The sequence below is a fragment of the Gekko japonicus genome, unplaced genomic scaffold (genome assembly GCF_001447785.1).
Source record: "Gekko japonicus isolate JY-2015 unplaced genomic scaffold, Gekko_japonicus_V1.1 scaffold3523, whole genome shotgun sequence".
NCBI classification, from domain to species: domain Eukaryota; kingdom Metazoa; phylum Chordata; class Lepidosauria; order Squamata; family Gekkonidae; genus Gekko; species Gekko japonicus.
Window position 1 is genome coordinate 117,669 of NW_015166535.1, and position 14,388 is coordinate 132,056.

Here is a 14,388-nt window from a genome sequence, read left to right on the forward strand (position 1 = left end):
TGAAGGTTTTTATTCAGTATCTGGAGAAGGAGCCCAGCCGGCCCGGTTCAGCCAATCAGGGGAACTTCGCCCTGGGAGACGGTGCAGAGTAAATGATCGTTTTTTCCATTTCTGACGGGGCCTTGGCAGGAGTACTCTTCCTCTCTTCCCTCGCTTGGACAAACTGTTTATCGTTCCCGCTGATTTACGACCGGCGAGCAGCCGGCAAGCTGGAGATACAAATAACTTTATTGTGAGAATCGGCCTGAAAGATAAACAGCGCCCTGGAACAGAAAGGCTTCTCGCTGTTTGCCAAGAAGATGTCTGCGGAGGAAAGGTCCCCTCCGGATGGCACCGCTGCCGTAAAATGGTTTAATTAAAAGTCACCGTTCAAATATTGTGTGCTGCATTTCTTAATTAAAAAAGAACTGCACCCACCTGTAGCAAAACCGGGTTTTCCTTCACAAGCTGAACAGCTCAGCGTCCCAGGAAGCAAAACCGTCAGCAGACAGAGCTCAAGCAGGACATCATGTCCCTGCGCTGGTGCAATCGGTCCTGTGCCCAAGGAACCATGTGATGAGCTATGAGCCCCCAAATATCCTTTGGGCTTCTAATGGCCTTTATTTCTTAGAGGGACCCTTGGTTCCCTTCCAGGGGTCATTTCGTAGAAAAAGAGGTGCAGGTGCTCATTAGCATAACTCATTAGCATAACTTATTTGCATATGCCACACCCCCTGACATCACCGGAAGTGTGTCAGAAGGCAACACCCACCGCTCAGGCTCCACTGGACTGTTTTGGATTGCTAGCTATTGGGGGGTGGGGGGGAGGGAGAGCTTGTACCTGAAGGTGGGCTGGGGGCCCCTCTGCAACTTACCTGGCTGCTTCTTGCTCCTCATGGCCTGAATGAGGGCTTCTGGGAGCGGGGGCGGGGCTTGTTGCATGTGCCCGCCCCCTGGGCTCCTTACTGCCGGAGCTCTGCTCCTGTGCGCTCCCGCAGGATATGACCCCTGTTCCCTTCCCATATAGATGGATGTATTGTGAATTTTATGATGGAACCCACCCTGAGGCCACTTGCAGGGAGGGTGGGATACAAATTGAACCAAATAAATTAATAAATAGCTCCTAATCCCCTCCTCCTATCTGGTTATAATGGCATAGATGTCGGGTAGTCCCACCATGGGTGTGTTTTTCCTGACTCTGGAATGTGTAATGCTCTGCAGCTACTTCTCGCTCCTGCCTCTCTTATCTAGCCATTGGCCTTGAGCGCATATCATTTCCATGTGAAACCTCTGTTGCCTCCCGCTCACCTCTGAACCGTTAACCAGTTCCCCGCACTCCACTCTGTAAACCGCTCCGAGCCTTCGGGAAGGAGCGGTATAGAAATGGAAAGTGTAATGTAATGTAATGTAAAATTTTGTATGCCTCATTCCTGACTCAAAGAGTCTAAGATGACTTCACCTTGCTCTGATCAATAAAGCTGAACCTGTTTAAGGACCTGCTGGTTGATGCTGAGTTATTGAAGTACCTGACAATAAAATAAGGGAAGATACAATGAATAAAAGTAGGTACCAACAATAATTTCAGAGATAAGATAAAAAACATTTTAAAGCTAAAACAATATCATTTGACATAATATCTCAAACGATTGCAATCAAAAGTTCTCTGGCTTTGATTGAGTGGGGTAGCTATTAACAGGACGTTAGCCAAATACTCTGCTACCATTTCTGTCACTTTAGGATATTTATCCACCAATAGATATTGAGTAGTTCCCTCAAAAGAACCAGGATAATTAGGAATAACTGGGTCAAGGAGTTGTTTATGAAGTTTGTGGAACTTCAGGCAATAAAGTAAGATATGAGAAACTGAATCAGGTTCTAATGAACAGTGACTGCACAGTCTGTTCTCAAAAGGGATTTTCTGATACCTGCCTGAAAGGACGGCTGAAGGAAAAGTATTCAGTCTGGCTAACATGAAACCCCTGCGGTGTAAGGGCTTAGTAAGCGATTGCATATAAGAGGCTCCTTGATCCAGAGTAGTCTGCAAACTGAAGTAACAGAGGGAACTTATCGGGTTAATTCCTAACATCTGTTTATACAACTGAGCACAGGTACCCATAATTAAACAATTACCACATTCTTGAGTCCAGCCTAGAAGGACATAAGGATAGTATTTATTTATTTTATTTATTTATGCTTTCGACTTGTATCCTGCTCGAACCCCAAGGGGTCTCTGAGCGGCTTACACAATTATTTGTTCCCTAACTAAGGCCACAATCATGAGTAGCTGCAGGGACGTTGAAATTAGGAACCCCTGGGAGCCCATCTAGGTCTTCTAATGATCATGTTATCCTTTGAGGGAAATTAGGGTGCTTTGGCCTCACAACAAGTGTGCAGCATTAGCACTGAATAGAGGAAAGATCATTGAAAAAGAAGAAATCAAGATGCCAAAAAACAGCAACCTTAAAACACTGAGCTCTGAAGAAAACTAAAAATATCTTGGAATTTCAGAAGCTGACAACATCAGACACACTTGTACTGGCCCAGCCCTCCCAGGAAGCTAATGTCACGGCAAAAATGGCAGAGAGGAAAAAAAAATCAGAGTCCAGTCCAGAGAGCAGGTTTAACAAATTCCAGTCCAGGGTTAAGGAGTTCCGGGTAGTCCAGGGTTTCTAGAAAAGCCGGTTGTCAGATCCAGTTCAAGGTTACAGAGGTCCAGTAACAGCAAGGTTGGTGGCTCAGTAGCAAAGTGTACTTGTTGTATCCACAAAACGGCTGTTTCTCCTGGCTGACTTTATAGCCAAGTCTTCACAAGCTACACTCCCCTCCTGCTCCTTGGCAGTCAACCTGAAACTATTCATCCATCTCACCAGTTGACAGCTGACAACAGGTCATCAGTCTTGCACTCCTCCTCCTTTCCTGCAACTCAGCTTGCCTCTGACAGCGTTGGCGCTGCCGGGGTGTGAGTGAGCTAGGTGGGTTGGGAGTCGCTTCTGAAACCTTGTTTGCTGCTTCAGAGCTACAAGGTGATGACTTGGTTTCCACTGTAGGCTGTGAGTTCTGCTCAGCCAGTAACCTGATCTCTTGTTGCTCTCCTGGCTCAGAGCTAGCTGCAGCTGGTTGTTCAATTACTGGCAGGGGGCCAGCTGCAGGTAGTTCTTTGTCTGTGGAATCTGTGCTGTCACTGAGCTTACTGACTTACAACGGTACTCTTGTTAATAACAAATAAAACCAAGGAGTATGGCATTATATCCTGGTGTGGTCCTTCCTGTCCCCTCCCCAAACCCAACCCTTTGCCCCCCTAAATCTCCAGGTATTTCCCGACTTGGAGTTGGCATCCCTATGAGACTCTCCACTGTCCACTCCCTATGCAAGAGTTACTCGGTTTGTTCACCAAAAAGGTAGGCCTAGTTCAGGGACCTGGAAGCCATAGACAAAAGCCATTCAAAGAGAATGTGTGTCCTAGACTTATTATATTCTGGAATTAAGTATTAGAAGAAGTGAGAGAAATAATAGGCCATATATCTCTGACTAAACAGACTTCTGAATTAATCTCACTGCTATTAATGGCAGCAAAATACCTAACAGCACAAAATTGGAAATTGATTAAAATTCCTACCTTAAAACAATGGATATCAAAGGTATGGGATATTGCAGTTTCAGACAAATTAGCGACACAGTTACTGATAATGGACACTCCGTCATGAGGAAACAATTTCATGGATAAATGGTTCACTTTCTTTGAATATGTATTCTCAAACCCTATACAACTATATAAGCTGCCCCATAAATATATGGATTTTGTGTTTTATTAATAGGATAAGAAGCTATATACCAGTATGTAGAAATATGCATGGTGAGCTTGCTTATTGTTTCTTATTGTTATTGTTGATTTTATTGTTCGTAATGTTAGGAATCCTCTGTTCCGGTTCCCTTTTTCTCAGGGGTCATTTCCTGCAGGAGCACACAGGAGCGGAGCTCCGGAAGTAAGGAGCCCAGGGGGTGGGCACATGCAACAAGCCCTGCCCCCTGCTCCCAGCAGCCCTCAGTCGGGCCACGAGGAGCAAGAAGCAGCCAGGTAAGTTGGAGAGCCCCCCCCCCCCGGGCCCACCTTCAGGTACAAGATCTCCCTTCTCTGTGAGGACAGATCTGCACGTTCCCCCCCCATAGCTAGGAATCCAAAACAGTCCGGTGGCACCTTTAAGACCAAGTTTTCTTCAGGTACAAGCTCTCCCTCCTCTGCGAGGACAGATCTGCACGTCCCCCTCCCCCATAGCTAGCAATCCAAAAGAGTCCAGTGGAGCCTGAGCGGTGGGTGTTGCCTTCTGACACACTTCCGGTAAGGTCAGGGGGTGTGGCATATGCAAACGAGCTATGCTAATGAACTCTGCTAATGAGCTCCTGAACCTCTTTTTCTACGAAATGACCCCTGCTTTTTCTTATTGAAGTTCATTGATAACACGTTTGTTAAATACTACTCATAAATAGTTGTATGACAACGTTGTATAAGTCGAATAGTACAGACGACGCTACTGTATTGATGTTGGTTAAAATGCTGTGTTGAAATAAAATAAAAATGTTAGTTGTTAAAAAAAAGAGAGAGAATGCGTGAAAGAGGGGCATTTTCTCACACACACACACCCTCAGCCCCCAGAGTCCCTCTGCTACAGCTGACCTCCAGCAGGAAAGGGGAGGGGGGGTTGCTACACCAGCTATTCCCACTCGCCTCCCTAAACGGCTTCCCATTCTGCACACTTTTCATGTCCCGGGGAAGTGTGGGTATGGAATTTAGACCACCAGACCCAATCTTTAAGGTTTTCTGGGGAAACTCGGAGCCCAAAAGCGGGCAGGCACCCGAGGAGGCAAGAGGACAAACTCCCAAGTGTCAGCTATGCTGCCATGGGGGTTGGGATGCTCAGTCAGAGTCTGTGCAAATTGCTTTCGCATTCCTGTCTCTGCTTTGCCCCGAAACGCTTATCTATAGCGATGTGCAGGTGGGAGTGTGTGTTGTCTGCCTTTCCAGGCAGCCGTGGGAGCCGGACAGTTCCCAGCTTCGCCTAGAAACAGTTTGCTGGCTTTAGCCCATGCGCGGGAGGGTGCCTAATTGGCCAGCGCAGTTGGGGTGTGTGTGCATACGAATGCCCTATATCTTATTATGTCCAAGGGACAGCTGCCATTCTTAACAGTGACTATGTTAATGCATCTATAGCTCTTCAATAAAAGTATAACCTTTCTAGAAAGCGTGTACTCCGTTGTTGGCTGTGGGTTCTGACACCAAGGCAGTCATGTGAGGATATCCCAGATGGAGGGTAAAAATCCGAGTAAGTAGTTCAGTAAACAATAGGGATTAGCAGGCTAGAGGGCAGTTTTCCCTGGAGGAGGCTTGCAAAAATGAGCATCTGCCGCATTTAAAGGTTTGGGGGGGGGGGCTCCCAAGACGACCTCCAATGATGTCCAATAGTGTTCCCTCTAAGCTGAGTTAGTGTGAGCTAGCTTACAGTTTTTTAGCCTCTCGCTCACACATTTTGTCCCCGCTCAGGAAGGAGGACTCCAGAGCAAACGGATTTATGCAGTAGCCAAATCGCTCGCTCACAAGTTTAATGCCAGTAGCTCACGAAGTATAATCTTTGCTCACAAGACTCCACAGCTTAGAGGGAGCATTGTTCCTCATACACACACCCCACACACATGCACACCCCACCCATGAGTGAGGGTAAAGGATGCAAACTGGATCCAGGGAGCAGCAATTTAAAAGATTATTTTTGTTTTTGTCTCTAGGGGGAAAAACTATCCCTTGCAACAGGAGGCGGGGCAGGGGAACCAATGACATCCAGAGACCACTTCATCTCTTGGAGATATTTCCTTCTAGACATGAAATGTCACAGATGCAGAAACAAAAAGGAGCCTCAGAGAACCTTGAAGGCTGACATTTTTATAGAAGCGGAATCTGTCAGAGAATGTGAGCGGTCCTGTTCGGGACGTCTCTGTGCCTAATTTAGAAAGATATTATTCTCGTTTTGCTTGTCATTTAAAGCATCTGCGTGCTGCTGCCTTCCTGCCCAATTACGGTCCTCAGAGTGGCGAACGATTAAAAGAGAATAAAAGACCGACTTTTAGAAACAAGTCATATAAAGAAAACTGACTTGGGGAAAAGAGTCAGGTGGGTGGCCGTGTTGGTCTCAACAGAACAATGCTTGAGTCCCCAGTGACACCTTTAAGACCAACCAAGTTTTATTCACGGTATAAGCTTTTATGGGCACTCACACTTCACACGAAGGCTTCTACCCAGAATTAAACTTTGTTGGTCTTAAAGGTGTCACTGGGGACTCAAGCATTGTTCTGTTGACTTAAAAAAAGGAGACAAGATTAAGTACCAGCCTTGCCTGTATCCTGGGTTATTGGTGGAGCACGACTGCTTCTGCACTTCAAGAGGGAGACCTTTTAAGTTCATCTCTCTCGTATTGCTTGCAGCATCCAGCATAGCATTTCCAGGATGAAAATGCTGCTTGCAAATACCCCCTCCAAGTCCTCGTCCAGCCACACCAAACTCCTTCCTCTTCTGTTATGTCCTGAGCCTGAATTGTCCTTGCAAAAGGACTTAGCTTGGGGATGCGTAACAATAGCTGGCTAGGATCCTAGTATGGAGCTTGGAGAAACGACGACTGAGGGGTGACATGATCGAGGTTTATAAGATTCTGCATGGGAAAGAGCAGGTCGAGAAAGAGGTACTTTTCTCCCTTTCTCACAATACAAGAACTCCTTGTGGGCACTGCATGAAATTGCTGAGCGGTCGGGTTAGAACAGATAAAAGGAAGTACTTCTTCACCCAAAGAGTGGTTAACACATGGAATTCACTGCCACAGGAGGTGGTGGCAGCTACAAGCATGAATGGCTTCAGAAGGGAATTAGATAAGTATATAGAGCAGAGGTCCATCAGTGGCTATTAGCCACAAGGTATAGATAGGGGCTCTGGAGCAAGTGATGCTCTGGCTTCTTGGTGCTTGGGGGGGGGGGTCAACAGTGGGAGGGCTTCTAGTGTCCTGGCCTCACTGGTGGACCTCCTGATGGCACCTGGTATTTTTGGCCACTGTGTGATACAGAGTGTTGGACTGGATGGGCCATTGGCCTGATCCAACATTGGCTTCTCTTAGGTTCTTATGTCTGGGGCAAGGGATGCTCTGTCATCTTGGTGCTTGGGGGGAGGGCAACAGTGGGGGGGGTCCTAATGTCCTGGCCCCTGGTATTTCTGGCCACTGTGTGACACAGAGTGTTGGACTGGATGGGCTTTTGGTCTGATCCAACATTGGCGTCTCTTATGTTCTGATGGTCCAGTAGGGAAACAAGGATCCTAGAGTAAACCAATTGAGAAACAATGTAGTGTAAATAGCCTATTGTTGGGAGTGGGGTGTATTTTGGGTGTAACCTTTTGCAGGCACAAACACCCGGCTTTGGCCAGGGATTCTCAGTCTCCTTTCTACTTGCTGAATCACTAATAAACTATGAGCTGATCATTATACGCGTCTGAACCCAGTATATTTCATCTCATAAGAACATAAGAACATAAGAGATGCCAATGTTGGATCAGGCCAAAGGCCCATCCAGTCCAACACTCTGTATCCCACAGTGGCCAGAAATACCAGTGCCATCAGGAGGTCCACCAGTGGGGCCAGGACATTAGAAGCCCTCCCACTGTTGACCCCCCCCAAGCACCAAGATGACAGAGCATCACTTGCCCCAGAGTCCCTATCTATACCTTGTGGCTAATAGCCACTGATGGACCTCTGCTCCATATGCTTATCTAATTCCCTTTTGAAGCCGTCCATGCTTGTAGCCGTCCATCTCCCTTCACCCTCCACTCGATCTCCACTTCCTTGATTGTCTAGAATGGAAACCAGCAGGCAGAGCTTGAGTCTTTGTCGGGGGGGGGGGGTGCTTGCTACTGGAAGGATTCTAGAAATAAGCTCTGACATCCCAGAAGGTATAAAATGGAGGCTCTACACACTCCCTCGATTTGGGTTTGTTCAGACAAAGGGTGTCTTCTGCATATCTTCACCAAAGAGAAAATCTAGGTGAAGGGTGTCAAACGTAAGGCCCAGGGGCCGGAACTGGCCCGTCCAGGGCTCTTATGAGGCCTGTGAGCAATTGGTGCAAGGGAGGAAGTACTGGGGGGGATGGGTAGAGCCCCTCCATTGTGGCTTCAGCATGACAGAACAACCTCATCTGCAGCAGTCAAACATCGTGGGAGCATCCGCCCAGCACTGCACGGCTGCCCCTCCAGTCCGCCTCTGTGGGTTTCCCTCTGCACACACCCCCTCCCAGCCCACGGGGGCCTTGGAGTGAGGATGCAACAACTTGGAGCTGACCAGCTGCTGTCCTTTATAAAGTTTCTCTTTCCGGTACCTGGCATGGCATACATGACAAAGTTACCCATGTCAGCTCATTATAACAAATGAGGTTGACGCCTGTGATCTAAGTAATCCTTCAACCATCTACTTGGAGAAGAATCCTCCAGTGGCCCTTTGACTGGACTTCTTGTGGTGTTTGACCCTTTTAAAAAGGATTTGAAGTAGGGATGCCAGGCTCCAGGTGGGACCTGGGGACCCCCCAGAATTACAGCTCTTCTCCAGGCTACAGAAATCAGTCCCCCTGGAGGAAATGGCTGCTTTTAAAAGGTAAAGGTCTCCCTTGCTTGAGATGCAGTGTGCCCCACTGAGGTTCCTGCCCTCCCCCAGGGCTCCATCCCCAAATCTCCAGGAATTTCCCAAGCTGGCAACCCTATCAACTGCCGGAACCAGCCCTGGCTGACTCCCAGAGTGACCATCGCTTATCTGGCAACAGTTTCTGTTATAACCAAATCAGGCCAAGTTTTATGTGTGTTCACCAAGGCCAGACATATTTCAATAGCCTCCAAAAGGCAGGTCTACATAAAAGTCTGGACATCAGACTTTGGTTAAGTGCTTTTACTCTAATTTCACAAGCGGGTGAAGCAAAACAGTTCACCTCCTTAGCCGCTAATGGATTCAGATCATCCAGCGAAATCTCATTTAAACAGGGCATCCATATTAAGGCAAAGTGACGGCTCTGGGGGGAGTGTTAGAAAGATGGCTTCCTTCCGTTTCTTGGCAGAGCAAAGGCTGCAGGATGATTTGTTTGTGGGAAGCGCTGGAAACGAGCTGCGGCTGGAAGGCTGTGCAGAAAAGGGCAACTCGAATGATAAAAGGGTTGGAACACTTTCCCTATGAGGAAAGGTTAAAGCGCTTAGGGCTCTTTAGCTTGGAGAAAAGACGACTGAGGGGTGACATGATCGAGGTTTATAAGATTATGCATGGGAAAGAGCAGGTAGGGAAAGAGGTACTTTTCTCCCTTTCTCACAATACAAGAACTCGTGGGCACTCCATGAAATTGCTGAGCGGTCGGGTTAGAACGGATAAAAGGAAGTACTTCTTCACCCAAAGAGTGATTAACACATGGAATTCACTGCCACAGGAAGTGGTGGGTGCTACAAGCATGGACGGCTTCAAAAGGGAATTAGATAAGCATATGGAGCAGAGGTCCATCAGTGGCTATTAGCCACAAGGTATAGCTAGGGGCTCTGGGGCAAGTGATGCTCTGTCTTCTTGGTGCTTGGGGGGGGTCAACAGTGGGAGGGCTTCTACTGTCCTGGCCCCACTGCTGGACCTCCTGAGGGCCCCTGGTATTTCTGGCCACTGTGTGACACAGAGTGTTGGACTGGATGGGCCTTTGGCCTGATCCAACATTGGCGTCTCTTATGTTCTTATGTTCTTAAACTGTTTGTATAAAATGCTAAAAGTGGAGTATGGAAGCGATGCCCTAGCCCAGAGGAAGTGACCGACTCCGCCGCTTTGGGTGGATTTCAAGGAAACGGTGTGACATTTGAAGCAGCCATGAACAAACATAGGAGGTGGATGCTGCTCCCGCGTTCCCAGTTCCTTAGTGGCAGCCAGTGTTCCCTCTAAGCTGAGTGAGTGTGAGCTAGCTCACAGTTTTTTTAGCCTCCAGCTCCCACAATTTTGCCTTAGGTCAGGAAGGAGGGCTCCAGAGAAAACTAATTTATGCAGTGGCCAAATCGCTCGCTCACAACTTGAATGCCAGTAGCCCACAAAGCAGAATTTTTGCTCCCAAGGCTCCACAGCTTAGAGGGAACATTGCTCCTAGTTCATGGCTGGATTCAAAGCAACAGATCCAGGCTGTTCTTTAGCCTGTAGTGAAGGAAGCAGGCCCCCTCCCCTGGACGTTGGGACCCTCACTAAAACACACCCCAAGGTGCTTGAGCCAGAAGTCCTCCTGCTCATTTGCTTGCAGCATAACCCAAAGTGGGGTATTTATTTCTGCACTTCATACTGGAGCCAAATATGGAACTGGGATTTAAACAGGCCTTGGACCCCAGTGCAAAAACAGAAGTCCTGTCTGGTGTAGTGGTTAAGTGCAGGGACTCTAATCTGGGAGAACTGGGTTTGATTCCCGACTCCTCCGCTTGCACCTGCTGGATGACCTTGGGCAAAGCGTAGCTCTGATAAGAGCTGTCCTTGCAAAAGAGCCATTTCTGTCAGAGCTCTCTCAGCCCCACCCGCCTCACAGGGTGTCTGTTGTGGGGAGGGGAAGGGAAAGGAGTTTGTAAGCTGCTCTAAGACACCTTTGGGTAGTGAAGGGCAGGGTATAAATCCAATCTCCTCCTCCTCCTCTTCTTCTTCTACCTTCAAGGTCCAGGCCCAGAAGATGGCAAAAAACCTCCAGGATCCCCGGCTAACCTGGCCTGGAGAACAATGGCCTCCTGACCCCAAAGTGGCAATTGGCCTTTCCCTGGGTGCGTAAGAAAGGACCACGAGAACTCAGCACTGAGGCAGGAACACAGGGCTGGCTGGGTCCCATGCAAAAAAAGGAGGAGGAGGAGGAGGAGGAGGACGGAGACACAGCAGCAAAAAGCAAATCGTAGGTGTGTTTGTTATGGGAGCAGGATTCTACTGAGACTGCACAGGGTCTGTCCGCGGTTGCCTGCCGCTCCCTGGCGTCAGCAGAGCGGCCCAGAGGAGCTTTGCTTCCCTTGATGGCCTTCTATATCCTGGCCCCCTTCCTCTCTCTCACTTGAACTAGCCACCTGCACTGCCGGCAGGGTCCTCGGATGCCTGGAAGGAAGAAACTTCCTGCTGGGGAAGCTGCTGGGGAAGAATCCTTCAGCAACGAGGTATGTGAGAAGGGTGCTTACCGCCTGGAACAAGGGATCTTGCAAACGTGGACTTTGGGTTTCTACAATGTAGTGTGGTGGCTGGAGCGTCAGACTGCCGTTTGGGATGCTCACGATCAAATCCCCGCTCTGCCATGGAAGCTACCAGGGGGTTAGGGTTAGGGTTAGGGATAGGGATAGGGTTAGGGATGGGGTTAGGGATGGGGTTAGAGTTAGGCCTGATCTACTTGTGAAGCTGCCTTTGGGGCCATAGCATCGAAACCACAGGAGGTGCGGTTCTGGAGGCCTCACTTCAGAAAGGAGGTGGGCAAGATGGAGAGGGTGCGGAAGAGAGCGACGAGGATGATCGGGGGTCTGGAGGCTGAGCCCTTCGCTGAAAGGCTGAGGGCCCTGGGAACGTTTAGTTTGGAGAAGAGGAGACTGCGGGGGGGGGGGCATGATGGCTCTCTTTAAATATCTGAAAGGCTGTCCTTGGGAGGAGGGCAAGGAGCTGTTCCAGTTGGCGGCAGAGGAGAGGACCTGGAGCAACGGGTTTAAACTACATGCAGAAAGGTATCGGCTGGATATTAGGAAACACTTTTTCACGGTCAGGGTGGTTCTTCAAAGGTGGAATCAGCCGCCTAGGGAGGTGGTGGGCTCCCCTTCTGAAAAGTGATTTCAGCAAAGCGTACTTTATTCGATCAGGAACAAGACGACTTTGGCCGGCTCGCAGGCCGGCTTATATCCCCCAAGAAACCACAGCCCAAAACACACCCCTACTTCCCTATAGGTTATTTACAGTGGCCGAGAGTCCCATAGGTTCTCGGCCATGAACCCAGACCCCTGATTGGAGTGGGCTAGGATCCGCATTGTCCATTGTCTCGTGGAGCGAAGCTCTGCATTTGTCTCTGGACTTGTCTGGACTGGATACATTACACCTTCACGGGCAGCTTTCAAGAAGAGGCTGGACGAATATCAGTCAGAGATGCTCTAGGCTGGTCCTGCATTGGGCAGGGGGCTGGACTAGGTGGTCTTTGTGTGGCCCCTTCCAACTCCAGGATTCTGTGATTCTATGATTCTATGACCATTAATCCATTGAAGTCAGTATCATCCACTCAGACTGGCAGCAGCTCTCGGGCTGAGTTGTTTCGCATCACCGTCTACCGGGTCCTTTCAGTGCTGATTGTGTGAACTTAGGCAGATAGTGAGAAGGGGGGCAGGAAGGGTTGCCTCAGTGCTTAGTTCTCGTGGCCTTTTCTTACATGGCCAGGGAAGTGCTGATCGCCACTTTGGGGTCAGGGGGTTGGACTAGATGACCCTGGAGGTCCCTTTCAACTCTGTGATTCTATGGCCCCGGTCACACGGGAGGATTAGATCCGCAAGAGGGATGGATCGGGGGCGCATCAAGCGGGCGCGATCACACCGCAACATCTGGGAAGCGGCGCACACCAGTGTTCCCTCTAAGCTGAGTTAGTGTGAGTTGGCTCACAATTTTTTAGCCTCCGGCTCACATGTTTTTGTCTTAGCTCAGGAAGGATGTCTCCAGAGCAAGCTAATTTTGTATTCCAATAAAAGGTATTTGACTGCAAGCTAATTTATGCAGTGGCCAAATTGCTCGCTCACAACTTTAATGCCAGTAGCCCACAAAGCAGAATTTTTGCTCCCAAGGCTCCACAGCTTAGAGGGAACATTGGCGCCCACCCGTCCCCGATCCGTCTCTTCCGGCCAAAGATGCGGAGTTAAAATAAACCTGCTAAGCACTACTACCTACCGGAAAATCTGCTGCACGGGCGGCCATGTGATCACCAACGCGCCCGTCTCCCGCAGCATGCGAGGTCTCCTGCCGAACTGCGCAGGCAGCCTCGCCTCGCTTTCCTGTCTGTGGCTTCCCTCTTGCATCTGATCACGCTGGGGAGCATATGCGCGGCGGCTCGGGAGATCTGTCTGATCCTGCTACAGTGCTTCTCTTTTGCTGCGGCTCTAAAAAGCCGCACTTCAGCCGCACCTTTCCCCCCAGTGTGACCGGGGCCTATGATTCTATGAACTGAAGATGCTGGAGATTGAAGCTGGATCTTCTGCGTGCCAAACAGATGCCCTGCTGCTCACCCATGGCCCCTCCCCACAGGTTTGTTGAAAGGATAAAAAGGAGAAGGGGGAAATGGGGTAAGCCACTCGGTAGGGAAGAAGTTTGGACGCAGATGCAGTAAACTAAAAAATAGGTGCATGTTGGCGGAGAGACCCTGAATGTGTCTCCAGAAGGCTTATGGAAGACAGAGAATGCTGAGAACTGTGGGGAAGATTTAATAACGCTGTGACCGATTTCACACAAGAGCTGCGCCGTGGTCACACCTCCCTTTGCCCCGCTTCTATTGGTCAATTTCCCACTCGAAACCCCGTGGCCACATTTTGACCGGCGGCTTCGCCCGATTTTCTCTGCGGTTTCGTGATCCTAAAAAAACAGGATCACGAAACCGCGGGGAAAATCGGGTGAAGCTGCAGGTCAAAATGCAGCCCCGCAGCTTCGAGTGGGAAATTGACCAATAGAAATGGGGCAAAGGGAGGCACAACCACAGCGCAGCTCTTGTGTGGAATCGGTCTGTTACTGTTCAGAAGGTAACAGGTATTTCCCGTCATCCCCCCCCCCCAGCCTTTAACTAAACTGGTTCTGTTGAATCAGGGTGAGATTGAAGGGGTAAAAAAGGTAAAGGTTCCCTTGCTCGAAAGCCAGTCGAATCCGACTCTAGGGTTGTGGTGCTCATCTCCGTTTCCAAGCCGAAGAGCCAGCGCTGTCTGAAGACGTTTCCGTGGTCATGTGGCCGGCATGACTAAACACCAAAGCGCACGGAACGCTGTTACCTTCCCACCGAAGTGGTCCCTATTTATCTACTTGCAATTTCTTGCTTTCGAACTGCTAGGTTGGCAGGAGCTGGAACTAGAGACGGGAGCTCACTCCATCATGCGGCACACTCGGGTCTCGAACTGCTGAACTACCGACCTTCCACAGCCCGCAGTTCAGCGTCTTAACCACTTGAGCCACCGCAGCTCCATGAGATTGAAGGAGTACTGAGGAAAAGCAAGTTCCCCATATCAGAAGGGAGATGAAAGCTGATTCAGTGGTTCTCTGGGTGGAAAAGTACCGTGGGTTCCTAATGGCCAGCGCCTGTGCCGTCAACAGAGCTACGTAGCAATTGCTTCTCTGCTGCCACCCCCATTCCTCCTGAAATTTTGCA